The sequence below is a fragment of the Anolis sagrei genome, chromosome 8 (assembly GCF_037176765.1).
Source record: "Anolis sagrei isolate rAnoSag1 chromosome 8, rAnoSag1.mat, whole genome shotgun sequence".
In the NCBI taxonomy this organism is placed as follows: Eukaryota; Metazoa; Chordata; class Lepidosauria; order Squamata; family Dactyloidae; genus Anolis; species Anolis sagrei.
The window spans coordinates 40,631,509-40,654,248 of NC_090028.1; the positions used below are offsets into that span (position 1 = coordinate 40,631,509).

The following is a 22,740-nucleotide window of genomic DNA, read 5'->3' on the forward strand; positions in this document are numbered from 1 at the left end:
TATCTTGGAGTTTTTTTTCTTCTTCTTTGAGTGATGGCTGCTATATTTGAGTACGGCTCTGATTTATACAAGGAACCCCTTAGTGGGAAAGCTTCCATTTTAAAGCCGCTTAAAGCCTTATAAATCAATAATGACACAGATGGACTGGTGATAATCTATTTAGAATGCCTGATAGCAAATATTGTTGTACAGATGATTAGAGTAGTAACTGTTTTAGCAGCAAGCCTTTCCTCTCTTTGTAAATGGTAAGTTTGAACACCACAAAAAAAAAAGTGCACTTAATGTCAGAAAATCTTCTTGCTGGGTCGGGATTGCGAAAAGGGTTTGCGGGGAGAGAACGCGGAGGGAAGAACAAAGAGAGTTTCCAGCTCCTGCCAATATAATAATATCAATCCCTGTTTCTTTAACAAAACAGGCCCTCTTAATGGAATTGTGACTTCAGGTGTAAATAGCATTAAAAGCGGCTTTTTCTCTCTCCTTTCCCCGGCTCCTCTTTGCCCTGATCTAGCACAAGGAGGGAGGGAAATAAAGTGGAGGTTGTCAGAAGTGGCAGCTGCTTGGAATCCTGATAAATATAAGCTTTTATTGATCTGATGAAAATGAAAGATCCCAGCGCTATGCAGTATTTAGCTTCTTGTCTACGACACGTCACCGCCGGCCTTGCTTCGGGATAGATTTCCATTCTCATAACGCCGGATTTGATTTCATCTTTAACCTTTCCCGTTGAATTTCCTTGACCTCTGCCTATTGCTGCGATTTGGGTGAATTTGTTGCATTTCACTTTACATCATCTCTTTCTTTCTTTCTCTTTTGTGATAGGGAAGTGGGACGCCCCTTTGGCAATCTGTCAGTGCCAAGCTCAGCTGCATCCTTTCACTGAGTGATTTCTAACCAGACTGACAGTCCTTAAAACAAGTATGCAGTTAAGCTGCTAAGGTAAGATCTGCTTGCGTCTTTTCTCCCGCCTTCCCCTCCTCCTCCTCCTCCTCCTCCGTGCCGAGCCCTCGATGTTGCGCTTAACAATGATGCTTTCACGGTCCCCATCAGCCGGAATGCCTATCCACCAGCCTGAACTGTGAAAAGAGTAGGAAGTTCTGCATTTATTTGGGAGAGAACTAGAGCAGCAGGTTGGAAGAAGAAGAATCGGTGCAATGTGTTTCCCACTTATTCCAAGACATATGGGGAAAAGATCAAATGGGGCTCTTGAATGTCCCTCTTGACAGAAATATGGGCATTTCTTCCTTTCGAAAACAAAGGCAACATTACTTTTTAAAGTACGATGCCAAGTAGAATCTATCCTGAGCATCTATGTTTGGTATCCATCCTGGTTTCCAGGTCACAGGGGAGAACTTAGTGCATCTCAATGGTTATTGGAACTCTTCTAGAATAAAGATTTTTTTTTTATTTTGTAACATGTAAAGTTGCAAGAAAAGTTTCTGCACATTTACAGAAACTATTCATTTAATCCTTTAAAAATACTTTTTTATTCTGTAACATGTAAAGTTTCAAGAAAAGTTTCTGCAAACTAGCAACAACTATTTTTCAAATCCTTTCTTGTTGATAGTCTATCCTGAGCATCTATATTTGGTATCCATCCAGGTTCCCAGTTCACAAGGGAGATCTTAGTGCAGCTCAATAGTTATTGGAACTCTTCTAGAATAAATACTTTTTTTTTAATTTTGTAACATGTAAAGTTTCAAGAAAGGTTTCTGCAAACTAGCAACAACTATTTTTCAAATCCTTTCTTGTTAATAGTCTATCCTGAGCATCTGTCTTTGGTATCCATCCTGGTTTCCAGTTCACAGGGGAGAACCTAGTGCATCTCAATGGTTATTGGAACTCTTCTAGAATAAAGACTTTTTTTATTTTGTAACATGTAAAGTTTCAAGAAACATTTCTGCAAACTAGCAACAACTATTTTTTTTAAAATCCTTTCTTGTTTATAGTCTATCCTGAGCATCAAGTTTGCAGAAACTATTCATCTAATCCTTTTTTTGTCAATAGTCTATCCTGAGCATCTATGTTTGGTTTCCAGTTCACAGGGGAAAACTTAGTGCAACCCAATGGTTATTGGAACTCTTCTAGAATAAAGACTTTTTTTTATTTTGTAACATGTAAAGTTGCAAGAAACGTTTCTGAACATTTACAGAAACTATTCATTTAATCCTTTTTTGTCAGTCGTCTATCCTGAGCATCTATGTTTGGTATCCATCTAGGTTTCCAGTTCACAAGGGAGAACTTAGTGTAACTCAATGGTTATTGGAGCTGCTCTAGAATAAAGACTTTTTATTCTGTAACATGTAAAGTTTCAAGAAAAGTTTCTGCACATTTACAGAAACTATTCATTTAATCCTTTTTGTCAATAGTCTATCCTGAGCATCTATGTTTGGTATCCATACAGGTTTCCAGTTCACAGGGGAAAACTTAGTGCATCTCAGTGGTTATTGGAGCTGTTCTAGAATAAAGACTTTTTATTCTGTAACATGTAAAGTTTCAAGAAAGTTTTCTGCAAGTTCGCAGAAACTATTTTTAAACCCTTTCTTGTTGATAGTCTATCCTGAGCATCTATGTTCGGTGTCCATCCAGGTTTCCAGTTCACAAGGGAGAACTTAGTGCATCTCAATGGTTATTGGAGCTGTTCTAGACTAAATACTTTTTTTATTCTGTAACATGTAAAGTTTTAAGAAAAGTTTCTGCAAGTTTGCAGAAACTATTTTTAAAATCCTTTCCTGTTGATAGTCTTTCCTGAGCATCTATGTTTGGTATCCATCCAGGTTTCCAGTTCACAGGGGAGAACTTAGTGCACCAAGGATCTCTCCATGGTTGTTGGAGCTCTTCTAGAATAAAGACTTTGTATTTTGCAGCATGTAAAGTTTCAAGAAAAGTTTCTGCTAGTTTGCAGAAACTATTTTTAAATCCTTTCTTGTTGATAGTCTATCCTGAGCATCTATGTTTGGTATCCATACAGGTTTCCAGTTCACACGGGAGAACTTAGTGCAGCTCAATGGTTATTGGAGCTGTTCTAGACTAAATACTTTTTTATTTTGTAACATGTAAAGTTTCAAGAAAAGTTTCTGCAAACTAGCAACAACTGAAACCGTGGAGGCCATGACAGACTTTGTATTTCTAGGTGCAAAGATTACTGCAGATGCAGACTGTAGCCAGGAAATCAGAAGACGCTTACTTCTTGGGAGGAGAGCAATGTCCAGTCTCGATAAAATAGTGAAGAGTAGAGACATCAGACTGGCAACAAAGATCCGCCTAGTCAAAGCCATGGTATTCCCTGTAGTAACCTACGGATGTGAGAGCTGGACCTTAGGGAAGGCTGAGCGAAGGAAGATCGATGCTTTTGAGCTGTGGTGTTGGAGGAAAGTGCTGAGAGTGCCTTGGACTGCGAGAAGATCCAACCAGTCCATCCTCCAGGAAATAAAGCCCGACTGCTCACTGGAGGGAAAGATACTAGAGACAAAGTTGAAGTACTTTGGCCACATCATGAGGAGACAGGAAAGCCTAGAGAAGACAATTATGCTGGGGAAAATGGAAGGCAAAAGGAAGAGGGGCCGACCAAGGGCAAGATGGATGGATGGCATCCTTGAAGTGACTGGACTGACCTTGAGGGAGCTGGGGGTGGTAACGGCCGACAGGGAGCTCTGGCGTAGGCTGGTCCATGAGGTCACGAAGAGTCGGAGACGACTGAACGAATGAACAGCAGCAACAACTATTTTTTCAAATCCTTTCTTGTTGATAGTCTATCCTGAGCATCTATGTTTGGTATCCATACAGGTTTTCAGTTCACAGGGGAGAAATGTAGACCCCATCTACACTGTGTATAAAATCCAGATTATCTCCTTTGAACTGGATTATATGATAGTGTAGACTCATATTATCTGGTTCAAAGCAGATAATGTGGATTATCTGCTTTGATAATCTCAATTATATGACAGTGTAGAAGGGGCAATGGTGTGGAAGCCTACACAGGGCAGACAAACAGGCACCCCTCAAAGACAAGAAAGATCTAGCAAACGGTTGGGAGGGAACGGAAGTCAGAAGAGGAGAAAAATGCAGGGAACAAAATCAACTTCTGAACATGGCATTAATGTGGATTATCTGCTTTGATGATCTCAATTATATGACAGCGTAGAAGGGGCCTTAGTGTCCCAAGGATCTCTTGGAGTAGACCACACTGTATTGGTGGGAATCCATTGTCTTCTTGTGTCCCAAGGATCTGTCAGTGGTTATTGGAGCTGTTCTAGAATAAAGACTTTTTATTCTGCAACATGTAGAATTCCAGGACAAGTTTTTGCAAACTTGCAGAAACTATTTCTTTTCTTTCTCATTAGACTATTCCATTTATATCCTACTTTACTCCTACTATGGGACCCAAGGCAACTATTTTTTTACTTGCTTACGCAATATGCTTTGTATGCAGACAGTTCAGTAACCCTATGTGATGGAGCCATGTTATTTCTATCTTGCCTCTGAGAAACTGATGCCAAGAATTAACCGTTGATCTGATAATAGCAAAACATGAACCCATTTTTTCCTGAGCGCACTCCGACCATTTGTCTCTTTGTAAAATGTCCCATGCATTGTATACAGCTGTATATCTGCTTTCTGGCGGGTAGACTGGGGTTTTTATATGTTGTGCTCCATTTAATACTCTTGAGACCCAATGCCTTAATGTAGGCCATAGGTCTTCTAGTCCTTACTGATACAGGATCTGGTTTTAATTCAATGAGAAGGGCTTAGAAAACACTGTGGGTCTTGGATTGGCTTGTGGTGGTTCCTACAGTGGCCTTCTAGCCTTTTGTGTTGACTTCTCCTACTTGCCTGTGTTCCCCATCTCTTCTTCATGTACTTACTTACTTGGGCAATCCCTCGTTGTCCAAGTAGGATTGTCTTCCAAGATCGGTGTCCTGGCGGTGGGTCTGTAGGTGACTGTGGAGCCCTATTCTTGACCTGCATCTTCTCCCGCAGTGGGGGCATTGGTTTCCAGGTGGAAGGTGGTCCTAGTTGTGGTTGACTTGATGCGTATTTCTCTTGGCAAGTTTCTCTCTTTAGCCCTCCATTCGTGCCTCTTCAAATTCTACAGCACTGCTGGTCACAGCTGACCTCCAGCTGGAGCACTCAAGGGCCAGGGCTTCCTAGTTCTCAGTGTCTATGCCAGAGTTTTTAAGGTTGAGTCCATCTTTAATTCTCTTTTCCTGCCCACCAACATTCTGTTTTCTGTTCTCGAGTTCGAAGTACAGCAACTGCTTTGGGAGACGGTGGTCAGGCATCCGGATAACGTGTCCAGTCCAGTGGAGTTGATGGCAGAGGACCATCGCTTCAGTGCTGGTGGTCTTTGCTTCTTCCAGCACACTGTCATTTGTCCGCTTGTCTTCCCAAGAGATTTGCAGGATTTTCCAGAGTCAGAGCTGATGGAATCATTCCAGGAGTTGCATGTGACGTCTGTAGACAGTCCACGTCTTGCAGGCGTAGAGCAGGGTTGGGAGGACAAATAGCTTTATAAACAAGCACCTTGGTCTCCCTACGGATGTCCCAGTCCTCAAACACTCTCTGCTTCATTTGGAAAAATACTGCACTCGCAGAGCTCAGTTGATGTTATATTTCAATGTCAGTGTTGACATCTGTAGACAATCCATGTCTCGCAAGCGTATAGCAGGGTTGGGAGGACAATAGCTTTATAATCAAGCATCTTGGTATCCCTACGGATGTCCCAGTCCTCAAAGACTCTGTGCTTCATTCAGAAGACTGCTGCACTTGCAGAGCTCAGTTGATGTTGTATTTCAGTGTCAATGTTGACATCTGTAGACAGTCCACGTCTCGCAGGCGTATAGCAGGGTTGGGAGGACAATAGCTTTATTAACAAGCCCCTTGGTCTCCCTACAGATGTCCTGGTCCTCAAACACTCTCTGCTTCATTCGGAAAAATGCTGCACTCGCAGAGCTCAGACGGTGTTGCATTTCAGTGTCAATGTTGACTTTTGTGGAGAGGTGGCTACCAAGGGAGCAGACATGATCTTCCTCATGTACACATAGATTTTAAAGGACCTGGATTCCAGGAAAGCTCAGATCCCACTGCCAACATAATGCAAAATGAGTTAATTCATTCAGCCTGCAAATGTGGACGTTCTTCGATGATCATTTGAATGTGGGGTGTGGAGCATGTCTAGCTCTCCTTGAGCTGATTTTTTGCTTTCGAGAGACTCTGCTGTTATTTTGAACAGGGTTTTTTTTTTATACAACCAAATCAAAGTGAAGATTTGAAAATAGCTTTTCTGAAAGCCTGAGCCTAGGTCATAAATTATTCTACACCATCATTCGTTCACATAGTTAAAGCCATACCTCTTTGCCTGACATTACTGAAATAGAGAAAAGGGAAAGTTAAAAATAAAATGAAACATTTAAATCTTTGCTGTGGAGAAACCCTCAGATGACAATCTAGGCACGTTGATAAAAGCTGCTATCAATTACGGTTTATTACTAATTTATTAAGGTGTTATTAATAAACATTAGGATGACAGTGTCCAATTCTGGGCACCACAACTGAAGGGAGATATTGACAGGCTGGAATGTGGCCAGAGGAGGGCGACTCAATGATCAAGGGTCTGGAGAACAAGCCCTATGAGGAGTGGCTTAAAGAGCTAGGCGTGTTTAGCCTGATGAAGAGAATGATGAGAGGAGACATGATAGCCATGGATAAATATGTGAGGGAAATATGTCGTAGGGAGGGGGGAGCAAGCTTGTTTTCTGCTTCCCTGGAGACGAGGACGCAATGGAACAATGGCCTCAAACTACAAGAAAGCAGATTCCATCTGAACATTAGGAAGAAATTCCTGACTGGGAGAGCTGTTCAGCTGTGGAACTCTCTGCTCTGGAATGTGGTGGAGGCTCCTTCTTTGGAGGCTTTGAAACAGGCTGGATGGCCATCTGTCAGGGGTGCTTTGAATAACAATTTCCTGCTTCTTGGCAGAATGGGGTTGGACTGGATGACCCACGAGGTCTCTTCCAACTCTATGATTCTGATTCTATAATTCTAACTTCCTGACTGGGGGAGCTGTTCAGCACTGGAACTCTCTGCTCTGGAGTGTGGTAGAGGCTCCTTCTTTGGAGGCTTTAAACAGGCTGGATGGCCATCTGTCGGGGGTGCTTTGAATGTAATATTCCTGCTTCTTGGCAGAATGGGGTTGGACTGGATGGCCCACGAGGTCTCTTCCAACGCTTGGATTCTATGATTCTGATTCTATTATTCTAACTTCCTGACTGTGAGAGCTGTTCAGCATTGGAACTCTCTGCTCTGGAGTGTGGTGGAGGCTCCTTCTTTGGAGGCTTTTAAACAGAGGCTGGATGGCCATCTGTCGAGACTGCTTTGAATGCAACTTTCCTGCTTCTTGGCAGAATGAGGTTGGACTGGATGGCCCATGAGGTCTCTTCCAACGCTTGGATTCTATGATTCTGATTCTATGATTCTAACTTCCTGATTGTGAGAGCTGTTCAGCAGTGGAACTCTCTGCCACAGAGTGTGCTGGAGGTTCTTTCTTTGGAGGCTTTTAAGTAGGGGCTGAATGGGGTTGGACTGGATGACCCACATGGACTTTTCCAACTCTATGATTCTATGATTCTTATAAGCAAAACAAAGAGAAGGGATCTGGAGGAAAAGTGCCTCATTCTACACTCATTCGTTACATGCCATCACTCCGAAGCCCATAAGTCTGTTCAGCCAAGTTCCTGGTTAGCAAACAAGTTTTCCAATAGATGCGCAACCAGAGGCAGCCCTAGGTAATTTTCAACAGTAAGCAAACAGTATCCCCCCCCCCCCCAACCAATCACTGATATATATTTTCTGTTCGTCATGGGAGTTCTGTGTGCCATATTTGGTTCAATTCCATCATTGGTGGAGTTCAGAATGCCCTTTGATTGTAGGTGAACTATACATCCCAGTAACTACAACTCGCATATGTCAAGGTCTATTTTCCCTGCCATATTTGGTTCAATTCCATCATTGGTGGAGTTCAGAATGCCCTTTGATTGTAGGTGAACTATACATCCCAGTAACTACAACTCGCATATGTCAAGGTCTATTTTCCCTGCCATATTTGGTTCAATTCCATCATTGGTGGAGTTCAGAATGCTCTTTGATTGTAGGTGAACTATACATCCCAGTAACTACAACTCGCATATGTCAAGGTCTATTTTCCCTGCCATATTTGGTTCAATTCCATCATTGGTGGAGTTCAGAATGCTCTTTGATTGTAGGTGAACTATACATCCCAGTAACTGCAACTCGCATATGTCAAGGTCTATTTTCCCCCAAGAGCGCCTCAAGAGCACCCCTGGGCAAAATCAACTCTACTGCAAATGCTTAGTTTGCGTAATGGTTGATCCGCCCCTGCGCGCAACGCAAGTTGCAAAAGGCTCCTTCGCTATCCTTTGATTGACTTTGGGTTCGGCACCACTGTGTGCAATTCAGTCACCCTTGTTAGGCACCATTCCGTTTAGAAGGAAACTAATCCCTCTTCATATGCTTAACTTCAGGGAACTTATTGGAATTAACACTAAATGATACTCCTGTATTAATTTACTAACCAGACATTAGCGGCAATTCATAATATTATCAGCAGTGGGCTTTGCTCAACAATTACGGTGGCAACCGTTTACTTGACTGCGCTGTGTTTGGGAGGGCAGTCCTTTAATAAGGTAAGTGTTTAGCTTCCACGTTATGTCAAAGAAGTGATCTCCACTGCCAATCTGCTTGGACTGGGAAATCGTTGCTCTTGCCTGTAAGGTTTAGAGATTATTATGTGCCAGGCGAGGGAATTGACGTTCAGCGCAGTCACCCTCTGGGGAAGCAAAACGCAGACAGGGGAGTTCTGAGGCTCCTGAAATAGAGCGGTTACATTCATGGTAGCAATTCCGTGGCAGGGATGAGATCTGTATTCCATGCAAGAATTGCAAATGACTGTCGTCACCATGGTGGACCATAAGGTATATAAGAAAAATGTAAGACACATGTGATACTTCTAGTCTGGTTTGTACAGTATGACTTAACTTTACAGCTTTGGATCTCATAACACCTGAAAACGAATACCCCTATTGACTTGAATCTAATGCTCACAAAGATCCGCATAGTCTCTCTCCTGAGGAATCTGTATAAGGACCAAGTAGCAACAGACAGAACTGACCACGGAACAACAGACTGGTTCAAGATTGGGAAAGGCGTCCGGCAAGGCTGCATCCTCTCACCCAACCTTTTTAACTTGTATGCAGAACACATCATGCGATGTGCGGGGCTGGATGAATGCAAAGCTGGGGTGAAAATTGCTGGAAGAAACATTAACAACCTCAGATATGCAGATGACACCACTCTGATGGCCGAAAGCGAGGAGGAGCTGAGGAGCCTTCTAACCAAGGTGAAAGGAGAAAGCGCAAAAGCCGGGTTGCAGCTAAACGTCAAAAAAACCAAGATTATGTCAACAAGAATGGTTGACAACTGGAAAATAGAGGGAGAAAATGTGGAGGCCGTGACAGGGTTTGTATTTCTAGGCGCAAAGATTACTGCAGATGCAGACTGTGGCCAGGAAACCAGAAGACGCTTCCTTCTTGGGAAGAGAGCAATGTCCAGTCTCGATAAAATAGTAAAGAGTAGAGACATCAAACTGGCCACCAAGATCCATTGCCTACTCAAAGCCATGGTATTCCCTGTAGTCACCTACGGATGTGAGAGCTGGACCTTCGGGAAGGCTGAGCGAAGGAAGAGAGATGCTTTTGAGCTGTGGTGTTGGAGGAAAGTTCTGAGAGTGCCTTGGACTGCGAGAAGATCCAATCCGTTCATTCTCCAGGAAATAAAGCCTGATTGCTCATTGGAGGGAAGGATACTAGAGACAAAGTGGAAGTCCTTTGGCCACATCATGAGGAGACAGGAAAGCCTAGAGAAGATAATGATGCTGGGGAAAGTGGAAGGCAAAAGGAAAAGGGGCCAACCAAGGGCAAGGTGGATGGATGGCATCCTTGAAATGACTGGATTGACCTTGAAGGAGCTGGAGGTGGTGACGGCCGACAGGGAGCTCTGGCATGGGCTGGTCCATGAGGTCACGAAGAGTCGGAGACAACTGAACGAATGAACAACAACAATGCTCACTTTATTTGGGTTATTTGCCCAAGCGTGACTTGCCCAAGGTTGCTCTGTGGGTTTCCATGGCTGAGCAGGCATTTGAACCCTTGTCTCCAAAAGTCCAACATTCAAACCACAATACATGGGTTTTCTCTGGGAAGTCCTCACTGCACTACTAACAGCATCTGGGAAGGAGGATGAAGGTGGAACTGGGATCCTATGTGTGCTGTACCAGGAGCTCCAACTTCCTTTTCTTTCTTTGAGTGTTTGCATGTATTCCAAAGTTCCATGCATTTTGCCATTAGGTGGCTTCCCTTGGTTTGCAGCCACCTGCCTGTCATCGTTGGGTTTTTTAGTTCCGCCCCTTTCCCCAGGGTTTAGGAAGGAAAGGGAGCCATTTAGCTCAGTCTTACAGTTGAAAGCTTAGCTACAGGACGTGAATCAGCTTCACCTCTAGAGAAGCTTTGTTTCTTATGAAATTCCGGAGGGAAACAGTTCCAAAGGACTCCAGCTGGAGAATCTACAAAGCTTTGACTGGTAGGTCTGCTCGGGACCCAAGAAGCAATTTGGAGCCGGGAGTAGAGCCCACACCAGCAAAGTTTAGAAAGTAGATTGCCCAAGGAGGGATTAAAAAGGGTTTCCTCTTAAAGAAAAGAAACAGTTCACGAAGCCAGTTGCCTGTCCCTTGTGGACAAGATTAAGAAAGCCACCAGTTGATTCAAACCTTTGAAGTATTTGTTTGACCTGTTGAAGATCTGAGAAGTATTTGTTTGATTTATTGAAGACCTAAGCAATAATAAAGAACTTTGTTAAACTTTTCAAGCTTCTAAAGACTTCGTGTAGGAAAATCCTTAAGGCCTCTCAGCTGAGGCACCCCAGCTTCCCGCTGGGCACAAAGAGCACGTCCTGTTCAAAAGCCAATTACTATAGGCCCAGCACGTGACAGCACACTATGAGATAGCTTGATCCTCCAAATCAATTCATGCAAGCTGTAAAAATGAAAATAGGACTTTGACTAGCCTAACAGAACCTAGACCACAACAACACCAAATAAACAAAATCAAGATCACAAGACAAAGTCATAGTCCAGGGCTTTGAGGATGGCAGATTTTCAGAGGCAGAATGGATAGATGCAGGTTTGCAGTCTGGGTGTGATCCTGGACTCATCGCTGAGCTTGGAACCCCAAGTTTCAGCAGTGACCAGGGGAGCATTTGCACAGTTAAAACTTTTGTGCCAGCTGCGCCCGTACCTTGGGATGTCTGACTTGGCCACAGTGGTCCATGCTCTTGTTACATCCCAAATAGATTACTGCAATGCACTCTACATGGGGTTGCCTTTGAAGACTCTTTGGAAGCTTCAAATGGTCTAACGGGCGGCAGCCAGGTTACTAACAGGAGCGATGCTCAGGGAGCACACTACTCCTCTGTTGCGTCAGTCCCATTGGTTGCCAATTTGCTACAGAGTACAATTCAAAGTGCTGGCTTTAGCCTATAAAGCCCTAAATGATTCCAACCCAGCTTACCTATCCAAATGTATCTCCTCCTATGAATCATCAAGAAGCTTAATATCGTCTGGGAAGGCCCTGCTCTCGATCTCACCTGCCTCACAAGTGCAATTGGCGGAGACCAAGGACAGGGCATTCTCAGTGGTGGCCCTCTGGCTATGGAACTCCCTCCCCAAGGACATTAGATCGGCCACCTCCCTCCTGATTTTCCGAAAACAAGTAAAGACCGGGCTCTTTGATCAAGCTTTTGAGAATGCAGTGGAATAGATAACACGAAACTATGAATGATGAACATGGAAAGGCCAGACGACATTACTGGATAACGTTTTTAACAGGATGACACTGATGATTATATGCTTTAATGGTTTATGTTTTATATTGTAATGTTGATTGTTTTTAATGGCACTTTAATGAATGCCTGGCATCGAATTGTGCCAATCTGTAATCCACCTTGAGTCGCCGTACCGCTGAGAAAGGTGGGCATATCGAAAATAATTAAATAGGTGCAAAATAGCTGACTATATGCTGCTCGGTTCCTACAAATCAGTCTCTCCCCTGTTTCTTCATATTCTTGTCATCAAATCAAATGCAGGTTTCAGAACTCTGAAATAACTGTGAGTCCTGCCATAAGATATCTTGGAAGTGTCTACAGCAGTGTTTCTCAACCTGGGGGTCGGGACCCCTGGGGGGGGGGTCACGAGGGGGTGTCAGAGGGGTCGCCAGAGACCATCAGAAAACACTGTATTTTCTTTTGGTCATGGGGCTCCTGTGTGGGGAGTTTGGCCCAATTCTATCATTGGTGGGGTTCAGAATGCTCTTTGATTGTAGGAAAAATATATACCTCAGTAACTACAACTCCCAAATTTCAAGTTCTATTTTCCCCAAACTCCACCGGTGTTCACATTTGGGCATATTGCGTATTTGTGCCAAGTTTGGTCCAGATCCGTCATTGTTTGAGTCCACAGTGCTCTCTGGATGTAAGTGAACTACAACTCCAAAATTCAGGGTCAATGCCCAACAAACCCTTCCAGTATTTTCTGTTGGTCATGGGAGCTCTGTATTCCAAGTTTGCTTCAATCCTATCATTGGTGGAGTTCAGAATGCTCTTTGATTGTAGGTGAACTATACATCCCATCAACTACAACTCCCAGATGACAAAATCAATCCCTCCCCACCCCATCGGTATCCAAATTTGGGCGTATTGGATATTTGTGATTAATTTGATCCAGTGAATGAAATTACATCCTTCATATCAGATATTTACATTATGATTCTTAATTGGAGTAAGATTACAATTATGAAGTAACAGCACAAATCATTTTATGATTGGGGGTCACCACAACATGAGGAACTGTATTAAGGGGTCACAGCATTAGGAAGGTTGAGAACCACTGGTCTACAGGGCTTGGGATCTCTATGAGACTGATTAGCCCTTTTCAGGATGACTCAACTGGGAAAGATAGAAGTCTACATGAGCCAACAATGTGATGTGGCAGCAAAAAAAGCCAATGGGATTTTGGCCTGCATCAATAGGAGCATAGTGTCTAGATCTAAGGAAGTAATGCTACCCCTCTATTCTGCTTTGGTTAGACCACATCTGGATTACTGTGTCCAATTCTGAGCACCACAATTCAAGAGAGATATTGACAAGCTGGGATGTGTCCAGAGGAGGGTGACTAAAATGATCAAGGGTCTGGAGAACAAGCCCTATGAGGAGCGGCTTAGGGAACTGGGCATGTTTAGCCTGAAGAAGAGAAGGCTGAGAGGAGACATGATAGCCATGTATAAATACGTGAGAGGAAGCCACAGGGAGGAGGGAGCAAGCTTGTTTTCTGCTTCCTTGGAGACTAGGATGCGGAACAATGGCTTCAAACTACAAGAGAGGAGATTCCATCTGAACATGAGGAAGAACTTCCTGACTGTGAGAGGCGTTCAGCAGTGGAACTCTCTGCCCCGGAGTGTGGTGGAGGCTCCTTCTTTGGAAGCTTTTAAGCAGAGGCTGGATGGCCATTTGTCAGGGGTGATTTGAATGCAATATTCCTGCTTCTTGGCAGAATGGGGTTGGACTGGATGGTCCAGGAGGTCTCTTCCAACTCTTTGATTCTATGATTCTATGATTCTAGCTATGTTGTGTGATTCCTCCCTGCCTTTCTCTATCTGACTCTGACTCTGTGCACCCCCCCCCCTTCCCGGTGCCCACCCCTTCTCTTTCCTTGCTCCATATGCCAAGTTTACCACGGCAGGTCACTAAAGATGATTCTGTCTCGTTTTGGAAATGTTGTAGGAATGCAACGATAGCCTGGATTTCACTCGGCAAGAATGCATCAAGCTAATGAAAATGCTATTAAAATAGCCATTGTTTCCTTCTGTATTTACGGCCTGGTAGTGAGTGATGTGCCATTAAGGAAATACACCCGCGTGCGTGCACCTGCCTCCTCGGATGTGTGGGTGCGGGGAAGGCAAGGAGGAAGGACTTGGCATCTTTGGAGAGAGCGTTGTAAATCAATGGCCGGCTGTCGCCTTGCATCTGCCTCCAGATCGAGATGGGCTTGAAACCACAGCACCCACCAAGGTGTAAATGACCCTTTCCTCTCATTCCTCTTAATGGGGTGTTAAATTAAAAAAACAACAACTTATGACCATTATGACCATATAAATGTGGGTGCTTTTAAGAGAGTGGTCCATGGCATACCAACTTGGCACGACTCATTGAGCACATCCATTCTAAAGTATGTAAAAAAAAAAATTTATATAGTTAGTATGCAGCACAGTTGAGCTCCGCTCTGGATTTTAAATAAGAATAAAGGCACTTAAGAAAATGCTTTCTTTCATTTTAAAATCTCTACCTTGTTCCTTAGCCTATTGATGTCTGCCCTCATTTATGGATTTGTGTTTGTCAAACAACAGCATGCCCGTGGAAGCCTCATTTGTATTCTTCATAAATAGGATGGCTAGAAACACTGTCAATTTTACAGAAAAGCCACTTGCAAAGCCTGGGAGGTCAGAAATTACAGATTGGTTGGGTGGGCAGGGGAACGGAGGCAAGCCTCTCTCCTCCCAAGACTACTCCTTGGTTAATGCCAAAGATTTGCACCGTACTTAGGCGATTCAATGAGGAGGGCTTAGAAAACACTGTGGGTCTTGGATAGGCTTGTGGTGGTTCCTAAGGTGGCCTTCTAGCCTTTTGTGTTGACTTCTCCTACTTGCCTGTGTTCCCCATCTCTTCCTCATGTACTTACTTACTTAGGCGATCCCTCGTTGTCTGAGTAGCATAGTCTTCCAAGATCCTGGTGGTGGATCCGTAGGTGACTGTGGAGCCCTATTCCTGACCTGCATGTTCTCCCGCAGTGAGGACATCAGTTTCCAAGTGGAAGGCAGTTCCGGTTGGACTTGGCTTGGTGCGCCTTCCTCTTGGCACATTTCTCTCTTTCGCCCTCCATTCGTGCCTCTTCAAATTCTGCAGCACTGCTGGTCACAGCTGACTTCCACTTAGAGTGCTCAAGGGCTTCCCAGTTCTCAGTGTCTATGCCAGTTTTTAAAGTTGGCTTTGAGCCCATCTTTAATTCTCTTTTCCTGTCCTCCAGCATTCCATTTTCTGTTCTTGAGTTCAGAGTAGAGCAACTGCTTTGTGAGCTGGTGGACGGGCATCCGAACAACGTGGCCGGTCCAGCAGAGTTGATGGTGGAGGAGCATCGCTTCAGTGCTGGTCATCTTTGCTTCTTCCAGCATGCTGACATTTGTCCGCTTGTCTTCCCAAGAGATTTGCAGGATTTTTCAGAGGCAGCGCTGATGGAATTGTTCCAGGAGTTGCATGTAACATCTGTAGACAGTCCATGTCTCGCAAGCGTATAACAGGGTTGGGAGGGTAATAGCTTAATAAACAAGCACCTTGGTATCCCTACGGATGTCCTGGTCCTGAAACAGTCTGTCCTTCATTCGGAAGAATGCTGCACTTGCAGAGCTCAGTTGATGTATTTCAGTGTCAATGTTGACTTCTGTAGACAGTCCACGTCTCGCAGGCATATAGCAGGGTTGGGACGACAATAGCTTTATAAACAAGCATCCCTATGGATGTCCCAGTCCTCAAACACTCTCTGCTTCATTTGGAAAAAAACTGCACTCACAGAGCACAGGCGGCGTTGTATTTCAGTGTCAATGTTGACTTTTGTGGTGAGGTGGTGAGCTGTGTACTGTGGTGGCAGTTCCGCAGGCTAAACTCTGCAGAGTTTACTCCAGAAAAAATACTTCATTTTCCCTGATTGGATGGGGAAAAATTCCATGTTGTTGTTGAAATGGCTTTTGTTTACTTTTTTTAAAAAATGTGGGGTTATTCTTTGGTTTCACACTAGAAAGCTCCAATAAACTCCAAAAATGTATCTTTTGAGCTTAATCTTTTGATTACAAAATGTTTCTCTTCCTGAACAAGAAAGCTTCAAAGTTGTTTTTTGTTCCTCTGTGATGAGCAAGAGGCACGGGACAATATTTTATGAATTACACTATATAACAAAATTTAAAAAATGTTCTGTTCCTGGTTTGAAAGTATTATTTCCTGTTTCCTATTTTTGTGGCTGCCACAAACTTTGTTGAATTGGTAAAGAATCTATATTCATGGAAAGGCTGTAGCAAAATGTGCTGCAGGATGTCCCTCCTACAAAGACAAAGTTTTTGTAATTTTTCCATATTGGGTTGTTGTAGGTTTTTCCGGGTTATATGGCCATGTTCTAGAGGCATTTTCTCCTGACGTTTCGCCTGCATCTATGGCAAGCATCCTCAGAGGTAGTGAGATCTGTTGGAACTAGGAAAAAGAGTTTATATATCTGTGGAATGACCAGGGTGAGACAAAGGACTCTTGTCTGCTGGATCTAGGTGTGAATGTTTCAACTGACCACCTTGATTAGCATTTGATGGCTTGGAAGTGCCTGGGGGGAATCTTTTGTTGAGGGGTGATTAGATGTGCCTAATTGTTTACTCTCTGTTGTGTTGCTGTTGTAATTTTAGAGTTTTTAAATACTGGTAGCCAGATTTGGTTCATTTTCATGGTTTCCTCCTTTCTGTTGAAATTGTCCACACACTTATGGATTTCAGTGGCTTCTCTGCGTAGTCTGACATGGTGGTTGTTGGAGTGATCCAGCATTTCTGTGTTCTCAAGTAATATGCTGTGTCCAGGTTGGTTCATCAGGTGCTCTGCTATGGCTTTTTCCATATTTTTAATGATAGAGTAATAATAGTAATAATGATACTTTATTTATACCCTGCCACCATCTCTCCAAGGGGACTTGGGGCGGCTTACATGAGGCCAAGCCCAACAGTACAGCAAAGCAAAAATACAACATAAAATACAAACAGTACAATACAACAACAACAACAATAACAATAATAATAATAATAATAATAATAATAATAATATACAAAAAAGAGTATAAATAAACACACCAACCAGTATAAAGTCACAGTAACTGGGCAGGGTGAGTTGCAAGGGTTAAAAATTTAAAATATTGGGTAAGCAGGCCATGTAGTGTATCTGGACAGAGGATAGTGAAAAGTGAGGTTTAATTGCACTAGAACAGGGGTCCTCAAACTTTTTAAACAGAGGGCCAGGTCATAGTCCCTCAAACTGTTGGAGGGCTGGATTATAATTTGAAAAAAAATGAATGAATTCCTATGCACACTGCACATATCTTATGTGTAGTCCAAAAAAACACTTAAATGCAATACAATAATTAAAATGAAGAACAATTTTAACATATATAATCTTGTTAGTATTTCAGTGGGAATTGTGGACCTGCTTTTGGCTGATGAGATAGGATTGTTGCTCTTGTTGTTGTTGTTGTTGTGTGCTTTCAAGTCATTTCAGACTTAGGTTGTTCCTGCGTGAGGGCCGAGTAAATGACCTTCGAGGGCCGTGTTCGGCCCTCGGGCTGTAGTTTGACGACCCCTGCACTAGAAGATAGGACCATGCCCGTAGCCAGGATTTTGATTTGGGGGGTGCTGAGTTTGATTCGGGGGGGGGGGGGGGGCTGAGTTTGATTGGGGGGGGCTGAGTTTGATTTGGGGGAGGGAGCTGTGGATCTATCACAGCAAACCTTTTGTAACATTCTCCCAATAGCCCCATGCATATGGGATATATTGAGTAGGCCTGGGTAACAACGCAAAAATTTGTTTCTAAAATCGATTTGTATTTGGGTTTTTTTTTTGTTTCGATATTTAAAATAATTACAAAATTTTCCCTTAAAAAAGTTCGGTATTTACGAAATTTTGTTAATATTTACAAAACATTTTGTAAAGATGGCGCCCTTTTTTTTCAATATTTTTTCAATATTTTTTTAATTTAATTATTAATTTAGTAGAATAGGGAGGAGAAATTATTATTAAGGAGGGAAGGCAGGCACTCACTCTGGCGGGCCCTCAAGCACTGCCGCCGAGTCAGGCCCGGCTCCTCTGAAGCAATGCGAAATTGGGAGAAGGGCTCCCCAAAGGCCATCTAGCCCAGCCCTCCGCTAAGGAATTGGGAGAACGAAGCACAGCCCTCCGCTAAGGAATTGGGAGAATGAAGCACACCCGGCGCCTTCCCCGTCCTCTCCTCCTCCTCCTCCTCCTCCTCCTCTTTCAGGCTCTGCCTCTGACTGGCTAAGAGAGGAGAGAGAGGAGAGCTCCCAGCAAGCATCGCCAGGCGGCCATCTTACGTATTTCCGAAATGGACGGAAATACAAAATTTTTTGGCGCATGGCGTTTCGATATTTAAAAACACTTCCGGGTTTAAAAATAAGTTTTGTAATCGTTTTGTAATTGCTAAAATTAACGAATATTTAACGAATTACAAAATTAACAAACGAAACCGCCCAGGCCTAATATTGAGCATGGTGATCAGATCATGATATGAATAAACATTTGTTGTTGTGTGCTTTCAAGTCATTTCAGACTTAGGTTGATACTGAGTGAGGGCCGAGTAAATGTCCTTCAAGGGCCGTGTTCGGCCCTCGGGCCGTAGTTTGAGGACCCCTGCACTAGAAGATAGGACCAGGCCCGTAGCCAGGATTTTGATTCGGGGGGTGCTGTGTTTGATTCGAGGGGGGGGGGGCTGAGTTTGGTTCGGGGGGGCTGAGTTCGATTCGGGGGGGGGGAGCTGTGGATCTACCATAGCAAACCTTTTGTATCATTATCCCAATAGCCCCATGCATATGGGATATATTGAGCCTGGTGATCAGATCATGATATGAATAAACATTTGTTGTTGTGTGCTTTCAAGTCATTTCAGACTTAGGTTGATCCTGAGTGAGGGCCGAGTAAATGTCCTTCGAGGGCCGTGTTCGGCCCTCGGGCCTTAGTTTGAGGACCCCTGCACTAGAAGATAGGACCAGGCCCATAGCCAGGATTTTGATTCGGGGGGTGCTGTGTTTGATTCGAGGGGGGGGGGGGGCTGAGTTTGGTTTGGGGGGGCTGAGTTCAATTCGGGGGGGGGGGAGCTGTGGATCTACCGTAGCAAACCTTTTGTATCGTTATCCCAATAGCCCCATGCATATGGGATATATTGAGCATGGTGATCAGATCATGATATGAATAAACATAACAATTTAAATAATGTACCAGTTTGGGGGGGGGGGGGGCTGAAGCGCCTCAAGCCCCCCCCCCCCCCCCCGCCTACATGCCTGGATAGGACTAAAGAAATTAGGATTAGAATGCACTAGAACGAATTAGGAAATGACATTTATAACCCAGGGATAAAAACTGTGTTAGAAAGTGCAATTTTTGAATGCAATATTCCTGCTTCTTGGCAGGAGTTTGGACTGGATGGCCCACGAGGTCTCTTCCAACTCTATGATTCTATGGTTCTAAGTGTTCTTATTTAGCTTAAAGTGGGAGCTCTCATGGCAAAGTGGTTTGAATGTTCAACTAAGGCTTGAGGAGACCAGGGTTGAAGTCCCTTCATGGCCTTGGAAGTCTACTGAGTGATATTGGGCAAGGTCCATGCTCTTTCCCTTGGAGGAAGCTGAGTAGCAAAGAACAAATCTTGCAAAGCAAACCCTGTGAGATGCTCCTATTAGGGTTGGCATTGGTTAGAGGAGAACTTGAAGGCACGCATCAGCAACAGCATCGCTCAATAGTACAACATACTGTTGAAAGCTGTTTTTACAATCACAGTTCTTCCCCCAAAGCTTGTTGGGTTAAAAAAAAACTCAGTTGCCAAGAGAAGGACAAGGAGAAACCTCTGAAGATGCTTGCCATAGATGCAGGCGAAACATCAGGAGAGAATGCGTCTAGACCATGGCCATATAGCCCGAAAAAACCTACAACAACCCACTAATAAGATTATATTTGTTAAAATTGTTCTTCATTTTAATTATTGTATTGCAATTAAGTGTTTTTTGCACTACAAAAAAGATATGTGCAGTGTCCATAAGAATTCATTCATGTTGTTTTCAAATTATAATCCAGCCAGGGGCGGCTCGTCCATTACGCGAAGTAAGCGGTCGCAGAACACTTTTTTTTGCCAGGGGCACAAAGGCGCCTCTGTAAATGCCCCTCAACCGCCACTTGAGGAGCGCCCCCTCAGCTCACAACAGCCCTAGCAGTCTGGGGGGAGCCTCGGCTTTCTTGCCTCGCTGCCGGGCAATCCTTTTCCCAAAGGGGCCGGGCCCTTGAGCCTCGCCTAGCCCCTCTCGTTCCTGCTCCACTTGGCCACCGGGTGCGCGAGCAGAGCCGGCACTCAATGGTTCTCCGCGTTAGATCCCTTCCCCATGACCGGCTCCCTTTCCCGATCCCCCAGCGCTCCACCCACCTCCTCTCCTCTCCCCAATCTGCGGGTGGGCCAAGGGGCGGAGCCGCCACGCCTGGCCCGCTTCGGGTCCGGAGGCATGTCTAAAGACCCCAGTGTGTGCACCAGAAGTCGCCTCTTCTCCCGACTTTCTCTTCAGCATTGGGACCAAGAGAGAGAGAGAGAGAGAGAGAGAGAACCCCTCTGGCTAGACATATCTCCCACCTCCGCTCCCTCCTTTGTTTTTTGCGCCTACCTTCAGGAAAGGTGGGCATCTCCACCTCTGTCTCTCTCTCTCTCTCGGTCCCAATGGCTGAGGAGAAAGTCAGGAGAAGAGGTGACTTTTGGTGCACACGCTGGGGTCTTCAGGCACGCCTCCGGACCCAAAGTGGGCCAGGCAAGGGAGCAAGTGCGGCAAGTGTACTTACTGGGATGTATAGTTCACCTACAATCAAAGAGCATTCTGAACTCCACCAATGATGGAATTGAACCAAATATGGCACACAGAACTCCCACGACAAACAGAAAATATATATCAATGATTGGTTGGGAGAGGGAGGGGGGGCAAAATACTGTTTCCTTACCGTTGAAAATTATCTAGGGCCGCCTCTGAATCCAGCCCTCCAACAATTTGAGGGATTGTGACCTGGCCCTCTGTTTACAAAGTTTGAGGATCCCTGCTCTAGAACATGACCATATAGCCCCAAAAAAACCTACAACATCCGAGTGATTCCAGCCATGAAAGCCTTCAACAATACAATAAATACTGCTCTGTTCTGGTCACTGATCTTTCTTGGAGCCACACTATCAAGTTTACGCAGAACTATATTAATCCAGCTTGAATCACTGGCAGATTTATGCCATGAATGATTAGCCAAATATGCCATTTTGGTTTCTGCTTGATTATTTTTTTTTTTGCCATGCCCGGCAACCAGCTTAATTCCATCCTTGGAGGGAAATTTGGTGATGGGCATTTTACTCCTTTGGAATCTCTGCATTCTCGACCGTGACTGCAAAGTTGTTGACCATTTGACAAGCCACTCGACGGTTGCCGAAAGCATGCTTACGAAATTTGTATTTTCCCTCTCGCCCCTTTCTGAAATCAAGTCCCGTCTGCTTGTGAAATTATTTTTAGCCACCACATAAATGGTCTTCATTATATTTAGACTGTTTCCAATTATTCACCTTTCCCATGGGCTAAGAAAAGGGTGGACGGGGGGGGGGGGGGGTAGCACAAAACCATTTAGCGGTGCGCCTCTTGGAACAATGATGTGGCTCTTATTTTGCATGGCACCGAGGTCCAGTTTGGAGCGTAACCGCGGCGGGGAGGGAGGGAGCGAGCGTGCCCTCCCCCTCCTGTCACCTAGACATAGCCAATCGCGCTTTCCTAATTAATAATATGAGCTGTGACATTGTGTTGCTGTTGATGCCCGGGCCTAGCAACTAATCTTTCCTTGTGCCACACATTCCTTTCGACCACATTTCTCTGATATTAATGGCGTAGAGTCGGGAAAGAAATGCGTTTTATTCTCGGCTCTAACCCTGCTGTTATCAAAGTAACTTCCAGCTTATTAGCGACAAAAGACTTTTATCCTTTGTGCTGCCCTATTCGCCAGTCCTTCCTGAATTAAACTGCTGTTTCCTGTTCTTTATATGCATGACCACATCTGGGCTGCTTGCTCACAGCCCCACTGCTTAATAACAATCACCTTCCCTTTCAGTCTCTGTTGATTGTTTCTAATTCACTCTGACAGATAGTGCCTGACAACTTGCCTGCATTTCCCTCCCTCCGTGACCTGAAGTTACTCACAGCACTTATATAGTCTGTCATTTTTAATATTTGATTTCATTTTAAGTTATGTGTTTTACTGAGAAGATGAAACCAAAAGGAAGAAAGCGGGGGGAAAGGAGGGGGGCTTGGGATGGAACATAAATTCCACGCTCCTTCCTATACAGGGCCTGCCACCTAAAGAACGTTGTGTGTTTGCACACCCATGTGCACAACTTACTCTAGGTAAACATGATGCAACTTTTTTATTTCTTGAAGAGCAAATATACTTTAATAATCTCCCCCCGGCACATGGGTTTCCTTCTTATTCCCTCATTTGTCTCCTCTGTAGCCAGAGGCAGCCCTAGATAATTTTCAACTGTAAGCAAATAGTATTTTGGCGTGCCCCGCCCCACCTACCAATCATATATATATATATATATATATATATATATATATTCTGTTCGTCGTGGGAGTTCTGTGTGCCATAAAGGTAAAGGTAAAGGTAGTCCCCTGACATTAAGTCCAGTCATGTCTGACTCTGGGGTGTGGTGCTCATCTCCATTTCAAAGCCGAAGAGCCAGCATTGTCCGTAGAGACCT

The 22,740-nt window shown here is 44.2% G+C and overlaps 1 protein-coding gene across 9 annotated transcripts in view; it reads left to right on the top strand.

Moving 5' to 3' along the window:
- ZNF536 (zinc finger protein 536) overlaps positions 1-22,740 on the top strand; it is a 773,116-nt gene that overhangs the window by 255,571 nt on the left and 494,805 nt on the right. For 7 of the 9 annotated variants that reach the window (XM_067471133.1, XM_060788164.2, XM_060788167.2 and 4 more), the window contains one exon: positions 820-936. The gene's annotated coding sequence lies outside the window, so the exon portion shown is untranslated. Of the gene's footprint in view, positions 1-172; positions 246-326; positions 443-819; positions 937-22,740 lie in introns of those variants that run through there. The other 2 variants (XM_060788168.2, XM_060788169.2) reach the window with 2 other exon arrangements.